The sequence below is a fragment of the Labeo rohita genome, chromosome 19, assembly GCF_022985175.1.
Source record: "Labeo rohita strain BAU-BD-2019 chromosome 19, IGBB_LRoh.1.0, whole genome shotgun sequence".
NCBI classification, from domain to species: Eukaryota; Metazoa; Chordata; class Actinopteri; order Cypriniformes; family Cyprinidae; genus Labeo; species Labeo rohita.
Window position 1 is genome coordinate 13,009,929 of NC_066887.1, and position 12,619 is coordinate 13,022,547.

The 12,619-nt window shown below is 33.2% G+C and overlaps 1 long non-coding RNA gene across 2 annotated transcripts; it reads left to right on the forward strand.

Moving 5' to 3' along the window:
- The first annotated feature begins 1,510 nt into the window (after nucleotides 1-1,510).
- Nucleotides 1,511-11,410, forward strand: LOC127182331 (uncharacterized). Of its 2 annotated transcripts, none has more exons than XR_007829873.1 (3): nucleotides 1,511-1,896; nucleotides 2,406-2,565; nucleotides 8,555-11,410. It is a non-coding gene; the product is annotated as an uncharacterized LOC127182331 (long non-coding RNA). The 2 variants fall into 2 exon arrangements; XR_007829874.1 differs by having other exon boundaries at nucleotides 2,406-2,485.
- Nucleotides 11,411-12,619: the final 1,209 nt, after the last annotated feature.

Sequence of the window (12,619 nt, forward strand, 5' to 3'; positions counted from 1 at the left end):
ATAATAATAATTGTGAAATAATAATATTAATAATAATAAAAATAATTATTATTATAAATTATCATAATGTAACAAATAATAATTAACATATAATATATAAAATAATAATAATTGTTTTTAACATTATTATTATTAAAGATCTTTATTTATTTGGACTAATAATAATAATATTAATAATGTCAATAATAATTGTGAAATAATAATTATTATAATTATTATACATTATCATAATTTAACGAATTATTATTCAAATACATAAAATACATTATAAAATATATTATATCATTAATAACAAGACAAATATATAAAAATAAATAACAATACTGTTAATAAAATAAATTAATTAGCTTATTATAATATTAGCATAATATGATGCAAAAGTAATAATTATTATTGTCATTATTGTATGTCATTATAATATGATTATTATTTGTCAAAAAAAATAAAGATAGGAATTTTTAAAAAATATGCAATATGTAGTGAAGTACATAATATATATTAGAATATATTGATAATATATCTAGATATTTGATTTGATTGTTTATTATTTAAACATTAATAATGGCAATAATAATCATTGTGTAATAATAATTATAACCAGTCATGATCACAAACATAATCATAACCATAATCATAATACATTATTTTAACCCCTGGTTTCACAGACAAGACTTAAGCCTAGTCCCAGACTAAAATGTAAGTCTGAGCTGTTTCAACTGAAAGAAATTTGCACTGACTGATCTTAAAATATATCAGCGCCTTTGTTTTGTCTCAAGATCAGTAATGCTTTTTTTCTAAGGCACATTTATAAAAATTACTTAAATGTCCTAATTGAACTATGGCCTAATCCTGCTTTAGTCTAAGCCCTGTCTGTGAAACCAGGCCTAATAGTATAGCTATATAATATATTGATAATATATGACAATATATCTAGATTTTAGATTGAATTGTTTATTATTTTTTATTGTTATAATAATAACAATAATAATTAATTTTAACATTATTAAAGCTCTTCATTTGGACAAATAATTATATTAATAATGGAAATAATAATAATTGTGAAATAATAATAATATTTATTATTATAATTATAATTACAATTGATTAATTTAACGAATTATTAACATATAATATATAAAATACATTATATAATTAATTACAAGACAAATAAATATATAAAATTAAATATTATAACAATACTGTTAATAATGTAAATTAATTAGCCTATTATAATATTAACATAATATGATGCAAAAGTATTAATTATCATTGTCATTATTGTATGTCATTATTACTATGATTATTATTTGTCAAAAAATAAGTATAGATTTTTTTTTTTTTTTTTTTTTTTTTTTTTTTAATCCGCGAAAGATTCAGTTATCTGGGTAGTGAAACAAGATTGATTGTTTCAGGGGATTGTTTTTCCCGCAATTACTGTCAGGGGACTTAATAACCCATTTAACATTACACGAGAACGGACTCCTCCTGGACCGTTTGCGGCGTCGCTTCTCTCAGATCACAGAGAGGAAATCATCATCATCATCATCACACGGACTCAGATGGCCCGAGGCGCTGCGTCGTTGAAATTGGATATTTAAGGCAGCGGAGAAAGCAGTTCACGTTCACTCTCAGCGGGCGAGCGGCCAGAGAGGCAGAGAGGGAGTAGACGCGCCGCGCGCTCTGGAACTGACTGACAAATAATATGAGACTACAGTGCTGTGAACGGCTCTTCTCATAACGTGACCGGGAAGAGAACAAGGTACAGACTGAAAGAGCACCCGTTCAACGCGGAGGCTTTCTGAGGAGGACGGTAGATGACCGCGAGCGTTCACTTCAGCGTGCGTTACCGGTGCGTCACCTTTCAGAAGAACGCGTGTCACTGAACTCCAGCCGCAGGTCGGTGCAAACAGCACTCGCACTACTTATCATTACTAAACGTTTATTTGTTTTACAAACTGATTGTTTTTAGCCCTTTATAGCCGTTTGTTATTATTATCACCAGCACCATTTCTTTCATTATTCTTTCTGCATGTTAAAATTAGACGATGGCTGTTATTTATGTACTGTAGATTGTAACGTTTTTCATTCACATGAAGCAAAATGGTTCTTTTTTTAGCTTAATTTCTTAAATTAGTTAGTGTATTCAGCAGATATCACTACAATCCATAATATATTTATTTTAGAATTATTTCATAATTACCCTGCTGTCCTTGAACATGTGGTATTTGCATATGATGCAGACATTTGGCAGGGACTTGCTTGACTTTGCTCATATGTCACTGACTGCGAAACTATATGCAGGAGGGTTTGCGCCCGCCTAAATGTTGTTCCGACTCGATCAACCGTGGCTTTTTAAGTGAAGGAACCCGCTTGTAGTGGCGAATAAAGCCTTTCCCCTTTCACAGGTCCGAAATCTTGAGCGGGATGAAGTGTGCTGTCAGCATACTGGAAACGCTAAACCGGCTTGTAGGAGGCAGAGAGCTGAGTGTCTCTCAACGAATATGTAATGCAACACCAACTCTGATTCTGCTGAGACCTGCGAACGAAGGCTTAGGAGGTGCAGAGGTCTGTGTGAGCCACTCTGTTAAAACTTGCAGTCCCTCTTGTAGTTCTGTCACTGTCTGCACCCAATGTAGATGTAAAGTGCACACATTTTTGGCAAAATGACAGGTGGATATGAGAGCAGGGAGTGAATTGGCAGCGTAATACGTCTCTGTTTTACTTGTCATATCATGCAGAAATAATTTTAAAAGCCTCTGGATAGCTGAATCTTTTTCGTAGTGATTTTGCTTTTTCGTTTACTTTTGACAATGAAGATATATAGTGGCTTTTCATCTGTACTGAAATCGAAAACATGTTCCCTCACTCTATTCAATCCTGCGATCTGTCAACAGGACAAGAATAGAAGTCAGCATTAAAGCTAAGTGTGGAAAGAACATTGCTTTCACTGAATAGTTGCTTTCCAAGATGAATTTCTGAAGAAAAAGATTACAGTAAAAAAAAAAAAAGAAGTAGAAGAAAAAAAAAGACAGACCAAGACAAACAGTTCATCAGATTAAGACACAAAAATGATTCAATAAACAGTAGCGAAATATTAAACAAAAATAGAAGATTTAATATTTAATTTACACTACCAGTCAAAAGTTTTTGAACAGTAAGATTTGTCATTTTTTAAACTCTCTTCTGCTCACCAAGCCTTCATTTATATGAAAGTGCAGCGAAAACAGTAGAATTTTGAAATATTTTTACTATTTAAAATAACTGTTTTCTATTTGAATATATTTTAAAATGTAATTTATTCCTGTGGTCAAATCTACATTTTCTTCAGTGTCGCATTATCCTTCGGAAATCATTCTAATATGCTGATTTGCTGTTCAAGGAACATTTGTTATTAATATTATCAATATTTAAAACAGTTAAGTTCATTTTTTCAGGATTCGATGAATAGAAAGATCCAAAGATCATTGTTTATCTGAAATAAAAAGCTTTTGCAACATTATACACTCTACCATTTAAAAGCTGTTTTTGTTTTAAATAAATTATAGAAATTAAAGTTTAGTTTAGCAAGGATGCTTTAAATTGTGACCCTGGACCACAAAACCAGTCATAAGTGTCAATTTTTCGAAATTGAGCTTTATATATCATCTGAAAGTTGAATAAATAAGCTTTCCATCAATGTATGGTTTCTTAGGATAGGACAATATTTGGCCGAGATACAGCTATTTCAGTATATGGAATCTGATGGTCCAAAAAAATCAAAATATTGAGAAAATAGCCTTTAAATTTTTCCAAATTAAGTTCTTTGCAATGCATATTACAAATCAAAAATTAAGTTTTGATATATTTACAGTAGGAAATTTACAAAATATCTTCATGGAACATGATCTTTACTTAATTTCCTAGTGATTTTTGGCATAAAAGAAAAATCTATAATTTTGACCCATACAATGTATTTTTGGCTATTGCTACAAATATACACCAACGACTTAAGACTGGTTTTGTGGTCCAGGGTCACAATTGATCAAAAGTGGTGATAAAGACATTTATAATGTTACAGTTTCTATTTCAGATTAATGGTGTTCTTCTGAACAATAAAAATATATATATATATATATATATATATATTTTTAGCAGTAAATCAGAATATTAGAATGATTTCTGAAGGATCATGTGACTGGAGTAAAAATTCAGCTTTGAAATCACAGAAATAAATTACATTTTTAAATATATTCAATCAGAAAACAGATATTTTAAACAGTAAAAATTGTACTGTTTTGCTGTACTTTGAATCAAATAAATGCAGGCTTGGTGAGCAGAAGAGACTTCTTTAAAAACATAAAAATCTTACTGTTCAAAAACTTTTGACTGGTAGTGTAATTAGCATTGCATTTTTACTGCAAACATTTAAGTATTATGTAAAGTATTTACAAAAATTCTTTTGAATAATATTTTAAATTTGAATAGTAAATTAAATTCTTAAGGGTTTTTTTTTTTTTTGCTTTATATGGCAAATTTATACTTATTAAATTAACACATTTTTACTATAACATAATATTTTTTTCTGTTAAAATAATGAAGATTTTTCACATAGGAAGCAAAGTGGGCGAGAAAGGTAAGGCAAGATCAAAAAGCATCGTCCCAAGTCTGAGCTCTACCTACAAAGCTTTTATTTCCACCATAACGAACATGTTTACAGTGATTTTCTAACATCCTGTCTTTAGAATTACCTTGATCTATGAGATGATTCATCCTTTAATCATGTTTTTTTTTAAACATCATCAATCTTTATTAGAGGTTTTTACTTTAAAAGAATTGTGCATGCTTAACTATTCACCAAACGGTTTGTAAAGAGGAAAAGAAGTTCTTGAAATGTCTAGTGTGCATCTCGAGGAACAACAGTACTGTGACAGTGAAGAGAAAACTGCAGTGAGTAACAGTCTAGAAGCTTTATAGATGTTATGAAGGATAGAATGGGCTTCTGAAAAAACAACAGCACTCGTGATACTGATGCTATTTTCCTCTTACTCAAGTAGACTTTTCAAAACCACTAGAACGTGCTGAGGAAGATAATTAATTGTACGGTGTAAGCCGCAGCTAGCGAACCTATTGAGCCTCATCGAGATCGATTTCAACCATTCTCGAACCGAGATGCCATGTCGCAGATTGGCCAGCATAATCAGTTTCTTTTTCAAAGAGATATTGAGGGTTGGCTCTACAGAGATAGTCAAGTGTAACACGATCTTCAAATACACTTCTACTCAAAGTTAAACTTTGATCATAATTCATAACAGCTGAACAAGCAAAGCAAGTTCTGACAAATCGCGGAGTTTCCGTGATCAAATTGATTTAATAAGGCCCTGTTTACTATGATTAAAACAGAATGTGTCCAGTTTGACCGCCCTGCAAATTAGTTCTCACCAGGCGGCCCTGCATTTCCCCTGGCGGATTGTTCATGGATCTGATTGAAGTACAGTTCCTGTCACTTGACGTTGCAGGATGGCTGAGCCTGGTACAGAAGAAGGATGTTTGTTGGCCTGCGGATTGCAGTGGGCTTGTCGAAGACTGGACGTCCATTGTTTTGCACACAGGAAGAACTGTAGGACCATTTGTTGTGGGAGCGAGAACAATGGACCCTCATACTGACCCCAAGGTCACTGCCCACAGCTCCACGTTGGCTTTATAATACAGGAAAGGGTTTTTAAAGTGCATCTCTGCACATTGATATCGTCCTAAACCCTTCTCTGTGGGATCTGGCTATTGTTTTGGCATGTACAGTACACCATTGTGGTCTTCGAAGGCACTTGTGAGGCCGAACACGTATGTGTTTCATTCTGTGCTGTCATTGTGTAAGTGGTTCTCATTAGCTTACGTCAATTCTTTAATTACAATTTTCATTAATCGCCAACAGCTCCCTCAGCAAGACTCGTTTAAATCCATTTCATTAAGACAGTGATAAGAAGCAATTCAGGTATAAATGCCTAAATAGATGCCCTACTTTTTTCTTAAAAATAACTCTGCTTTATTGTGTTGACAAAAGTATGATTTCCGTTCAGCTCCATTTTTTTGACATTTTCTTTTCCCCCGGGTGCCATAAGCTCGTATCAGCTGAAGATCCATCTCTGTTTTTTTGCATTAGATAGGGTAGTTTTTCATTTTAGAGTTCTTTTTCCTACAATGCCAGACCGTGTTCCATAGAACACATCCGGACTCTCTCAGGTCCGTATTATCTGATCGGGTCCAGACTGAATTTCACCATTTTGTCAGCACGTACGTTTTTCCTGCCAGCTCTTCTTTCAGTTCACCTTGCTGGGTCGTCCTTGGACTGACTGCTAAAGCGTCATGTAGTGCGTCTCCCGGCAGTTTCAGAAGTAGGTTGGACCCATTTTCACACTAGGAGCTGCGAGATTTCACTGATTGCCGTCTTTCACCTTAATGGGAGGGAGATGTAAGGATGTTGTAATAGGCAATGTAAAAGCGAGAGAGTTATAAAAGGATAGTTCAGCCAAAAATGAATGGTCTGTTGTTACTTACTCATTCTGATGGCATTAAATCCATCAAAGCTTTGTAGTCATTTTTTTTTTTTTTCACTAGAACACACACACACACAAATAAATTTCAAATAATGTTCAAGCATCTGTTTTCCATATAAAATCATATGACAGAATAGCAATTTTTGGGCGTGATGTTAATTAAGATTTTTTAAATTAATTTGAAAAATAAAAAGGCTGTAATATGTTAAATATTCTATCATTTTTATATAGTTTTACTTATAATTTGTATATCTAATAATAATACATTTTATAATATAATTTTTGGTAACACTTTACAATAGGGTTCATTAGTTAACATTAGTTAACCACATTAGTTAAAATGAACTAGGAATGAAAAATACTTCTACAGCATTTATTAATCTTAGTTCGTTTCAGCATTTACTAATGCATTATTAAAATCACAAGTTGTGTTTGTTAACATTAGTTAATGCACTGTGAACTAACATGAACAAGCAATAAATGACTCTATTTTTATTAACTAACATTAACAATTATTAATAAATAGTGTTATGTATTGTTCATTATTCGTTTGTGTTAGTTAATACATTAACTAATGACATCTTATTGTAAGGTGTTACCATTTTTTTTTATATTTTATTATATTATTTTATGTATTATGTATTATATGATTTGGGGGTTTGTAAGACATCTACACTATCAGTCAAAAGTTTTTGAACAGTAAGAATTTTAACATTTTTTGAAGAAGTATCTTCTGCTCACCAAGCCTGCAATTATTTGATCCAAAGTACTGCAAAAACAGTAACATTTTGAAGTATTTTTACTATTTAAAATAACTGTTTTCTATTTGAATGTTTTAAAATTTAATTTATTCCTGTGATTTCAAAGCTGAATTTTAGCATCATTAGAGTATACATTTTTCTGGTTTCTTTAAATAGAAAGTTTAGAAGAACAGCATTTTTCTGAAGTCTGAATTTGATCAATTTAAAGCATCCTTGCTAAATAAACGTATATATATAAGTATATAATTTCTATAGTGGGTAATTTTACAAAAGCTTTTTATTTTAGATAAATGCTGATCTTTGGATCTTTCTATTCATCAAAGAATCCTAAAAAAAAAAACCTGTTTTAAATTTTGATAATATGATTAATAATAATAAATGTTTCTCGAACAGCAAATCAGCATATTAGAATGATTTCTGAAGGATCATGTGACACTGAAGACTGGAGTAATGATGCTGAAAATGTAGCTTTGATCACAGGAATAAATTACATTTTAAAATATATTCAAATAGAAATCAGAAGTTTTTTTAAATAGTAAAATATTTCACAATATTACAGCTTTTGCTGTATTTAGGATCAAATAAATGCAGGCTTGGTGAGCAGAAGACAGTTCTTTAAAAAACAAAAAATCTTTTTGACTGGTAGTGTATGATGTTTCAAAATGTTTCAGTTTCAAACAAATGCTATGCATCTGAACATTTTCTTTCTCATTAAAGAATGTTTTCTTTATAACAGATATAAATGGCACTTTTTTATAAACCTAAAGACATGATACTTGGTACATCTAAAACGGGGCATTAACGTGGTACTTTGTATTTTTAACACTTTTTAAAAGCATTCTGATTATCTGTATGTTCTGAATTACAAATTTGTCACCAACCCGTTGGTTTCATACCTGTGGGATTTACATACCTGTGATAAAAATGGAAATGCTTTGCTCTGACTTTGTTCAATATCTGAGGAAGACTCTCGAGAGATTCTCTGTCTTTGCTGGAAGGTGCCTTACGATGTCATTAACCTCACTTTAAGCAATTTGGGCCAGAGTGGCTGCGTTCCCCTGGCGTGGTCATGCGTGAGGGGTAGGGCTACTCCGATACCAGATGAAACAGGAAGGCTATTTTCAGTGTTTGTGATGGATGTGGTGTTCAAGGCATGGAAGCATTCTTTCTCTCTTTCTCTCCTTCTCACATACACACCATTCCTAACCTATCCCCCTCATTTTCTCTTAACACTCAGTGTGTGCCTTTCTGTCTCTTTTGCAGCAAGGCAGCTGAAGTGGGAGAGCTGAAGGTGACCTGTGGCTGGGCCGGGGGCTGCAACACAGGACATGGGAGCTGCCTCTCACTCCCGCTCGTGTCTTGTGTTGCAGCCAGTGGAACTGCTGCACTGTCCACATCAGAGACGGAAGGAAGGATCACGCTCGGGGAACGTTACACCATCTTACAGCGGCTGCCTGTGAAATCATAACTCTTCTCATCTTCTTTTGAAAGGAAAACACAAAGCTGATAATGATGTGTAAGTTTCTGAATAAAATACATAATAGCTTTTCAAATGAATGTGATAAGTGCAAATGAATAGCAGTAAGTACTTCTTTGTAATAGGGTAAGTGATATAACACTCATTTTGTGATTGGATATATATTCTTTTATTCAAAGAAAGATTAAAAATGCAATGTGAAAAATAAAAAGGTTGTATTAATAGGCCAACATTCATTTAGTGAAAAATACTTTGGCGTGATGTTTTTTCTTGAATTAAAAAAAATACAGCTTTGTAAAATATTAGTAGTAATATGGTCATATTTTACATAATACTATAATATTTTAGATATTATACAGTACTCTTTAAAAGTTTGGGGACAGTAAGATTTTTTCCCTTTGAGAAAAATGTATACTTTTTTATTTATCAAGAATACATCAAATTGATCAAAAGTAAGTTTAAAAAAAGATCTGTTTGAAATATATTCTTTTCTATTAATGAAAGAATCCTGAAACAAGTACCAAGGTTTTCAAATAAATAAATAAAAAAAATGTTTATACAACAGTTCTTTCTGGTCCTTAAATCTGATTGGCTAAGAGGAGTGTGATATTCTAGTGAATTCAGAACGCCAACCGTTTCACCGTTTGTATCATTCCACTTGCAGTATTTTTAATGGCGGATGCCCAAAACCACTATAATTGTATAAATAATACAGCCCTACCTCAGCCAGATCTTTTGGAATTTGCTGCTGGCTCTGATGTCTCTGTAGTGGTCAAACATTAAAAATAATTAGTTGTGGGTGAATCTAACAGGTCTTTGGTCTCATTAATCTTCTCGTTAATTTAATTTATAATCACGTATTTTATGTAAATTTAATGCTGTATATCAGAGCACTACCTTTGTACTTTTGACTGTATTGCCTAGCAACTTTTATTTTTATTATACAAATAATAGTAGCCTTTATTAACAGTATTTAGTATTGAGAAACGGTGTGTTTTCATGATTTTAGTTACATTATTCCACCATTAGATGGTGACGAGAGGCTGTTTTAATGAGCCAGTCAGCAATAAAGACTTTTATATTGAAAGAGACTGAAACAGTGTTGTAAACAAGCAAGTTATTTTTACTTTCAACAAAAGCTTATAAGACGCAGCCAACAAATGCACTCAGCAGCAGGGTTGCCAGATTTTCACAACAAAATCCACCCAATTGCTACTCAAAACTAGCCCAATCGCGTTTCGAGGAAGTTCCCCTAGTAAAAATCGTATTGCGGGGGGTAAAATACACATCTTTTGGTGGGGTTCCCCTGGTACATTTCGCATACCTGGAGCTAAATATAACATTATTGGGGTTGCTTCAACCCGCGGACATGAATAACAAACTGTGAACTTGGCAACACTGCTGTGCAGTGCTGTCATTGGAAATTACCCTTAATAGATGAAAGAATAGCACAACAAAGATATCACACCTCAGTGGACATTCAAAACTAATGTTTTATTATGAATATGAGATTGAGCTGAAGAATGAATGCAGGTAATCACACTCATTCAGTCCGTCTCTTTCTCATAATACGCTACAGTGAGCTTTTAATGCAGTAATACAATAAGCTTTCAATGAAGCAACTTAATGTTTCTTTGTTACCATTTCTAAAATGACATTTTCAAATTAGTAACGGAGGCTTGGTCTCAGCTGTAAAACTGTCAAACTGAGATTTGAATTTGTGGCAGAAGAAAGTAGTTTGCACAAAAGAGTGTTTTTAAAGACACTCCATTATTGTTTCTTATGTATTTACACACTCCTGTCATCGAACTGTTGTATAAATCCAATATATCGCCTTCGTAGCCGTGCGACATTAACATTGCTATTAACATTGATAATAGTAAGAAATATTCCTTGAGCAGCAAATCAGCATATTGAACGATCATGTGACACTGAAGACTATTTACACCCCCAAGAAAACCATGTAAAATACTAATCCTTTAAAAAAAAGAGTTTATGAAACAACAACCCAAACCAAACAACCGTTTTAACTTTTTCAACTAACTCCTAACTAATTCCTTTTCATCATCTTAGACACTTTTATTTATCCCAAGTTAAACTAGCAATTTTGTCCCCTGTAGTAAGTGCAAACATTTCAGTGTGACAGAGCGAGAACATGTCAACACTGTCGCACCTGTGTTTAGTTTAGAAAAGCGTAAAATGCACACTCTGGCTGTCTGGTGTTTTATAATGGTCTTTTACCTCCCTCAAGGCTATGCATGAATAACACAGATGAAGAAGCTTGGCTTTACCTCACACACTTATATACAGATAGAAATACACAGAGAAAAAGAAAAAAGATGCCTCAGATGCAGCATGTGTAAATATTCGGATCATGTTGCCACTTTGCCAACTGAGACCCGCCAGAGCTGAAGAAAGGCAAGTGGCGCTGCCCATTTAAACTTGTGAAATGAAGTAGTTTTCTGTCAAGGATGTCACTTGATTGGAATTTAAATCCAACAGTAGCTCAAAGAGAATTGTTTGTGCCAAACACATTGTGATGGGCTGAATTCTGAATGCAACATGACAGGACTGACTGAGCTTTTATGTGGAAAAGGACAAAACTGCATTACTCAGTTACCTATACACTCTCTAACATGACATAAGAGCAAAAACCGAGAGAAAAATACATCTTTTCCTAATATATTGAATTATATTTCTATGTAAGGTTTACAGCATAGGTTAATACACAGTCAAATGATCATTATCGAAAAAATAAACACCAAGGTTAGTGCATTAGCTTATTACTTATTAATAAATAAGTAAAGGGATATGAAATTTGCTTTAAATTGACTTGATATGAAACTAGCAGCTGTTTAAGAAATCTATACAGTATTAATCAGATATATAGTCATTTTGACTGCATTTATTTATCTGTCTGTCTGTATCAGGCATTGCTTGGAGAATGTCAGATGTTTAGCACAAGACAAGCTGTCAGCCACAGCCGAGACAAAAGCCACATGTGACAAGCAAGTGATCTGCATATCAAAGACTTTTCTGCGGTGTGAATCGTGAATGTGCGGCTTTGCACCTGGCGGTTGACAGTACATCGAGTCAGAATGCTTTACTGTGACAGACCGTGTAAGTAATGGGTACATCGGTTGGTTCTGTCATGCCCGTTCTCTTGATTACCCTTGCAGCATGGACTAGAAAATGCAGCGCTCTCATTGGTAGAGTCAGGTAGCTGGATTGCCGCCATGCCCTTTAGATTCGTACTTAACCTGAGTCTGTAGCTGCATTTCATCAAACCGCGTCCAGGTGCTGGTGTGAATGCACAAAACGAAGTCTCTGCTCAGCAGATCTATAAATCAAGCTCTTTATCAGCGATATTCCTTCGTATCTATTTACACATTCAAGGTCAGCATTGCATATTAAGTTGGGAACCTTCAGAAGAAACTGCTTTCTCAGTATAACTTGACTTTGTAAGGTAACAGGTAATCTTAAAATGTGCTTTAGGTGTTAACATCTAAGCTGGTGAAAAATATTCACGACGACTGATTTAACCTGGCTATATTACTCTAATGAAAGTCATTTTGAAGGGATAGATTATGCAATAATTAAAATTCCTTCATCATTTGATTTTATGTCAAATACAACTTCAATACAACCAAGCACTGGGTGAAATATGAACAAACCCAGAGACTAAGTTGTTTTAACACAGCAGTTGGGTTAAATGTTTAATTTTATTTAACTCAACTATTGTTTAAAAATGACTATATGGCTGGCTTAAAAGGAAACCAAAACTGATTGAAAATAAAAAGACTAGAGGCATCAGCAATAATCAAAAGGTGAACATTTATTAATAAGGAATT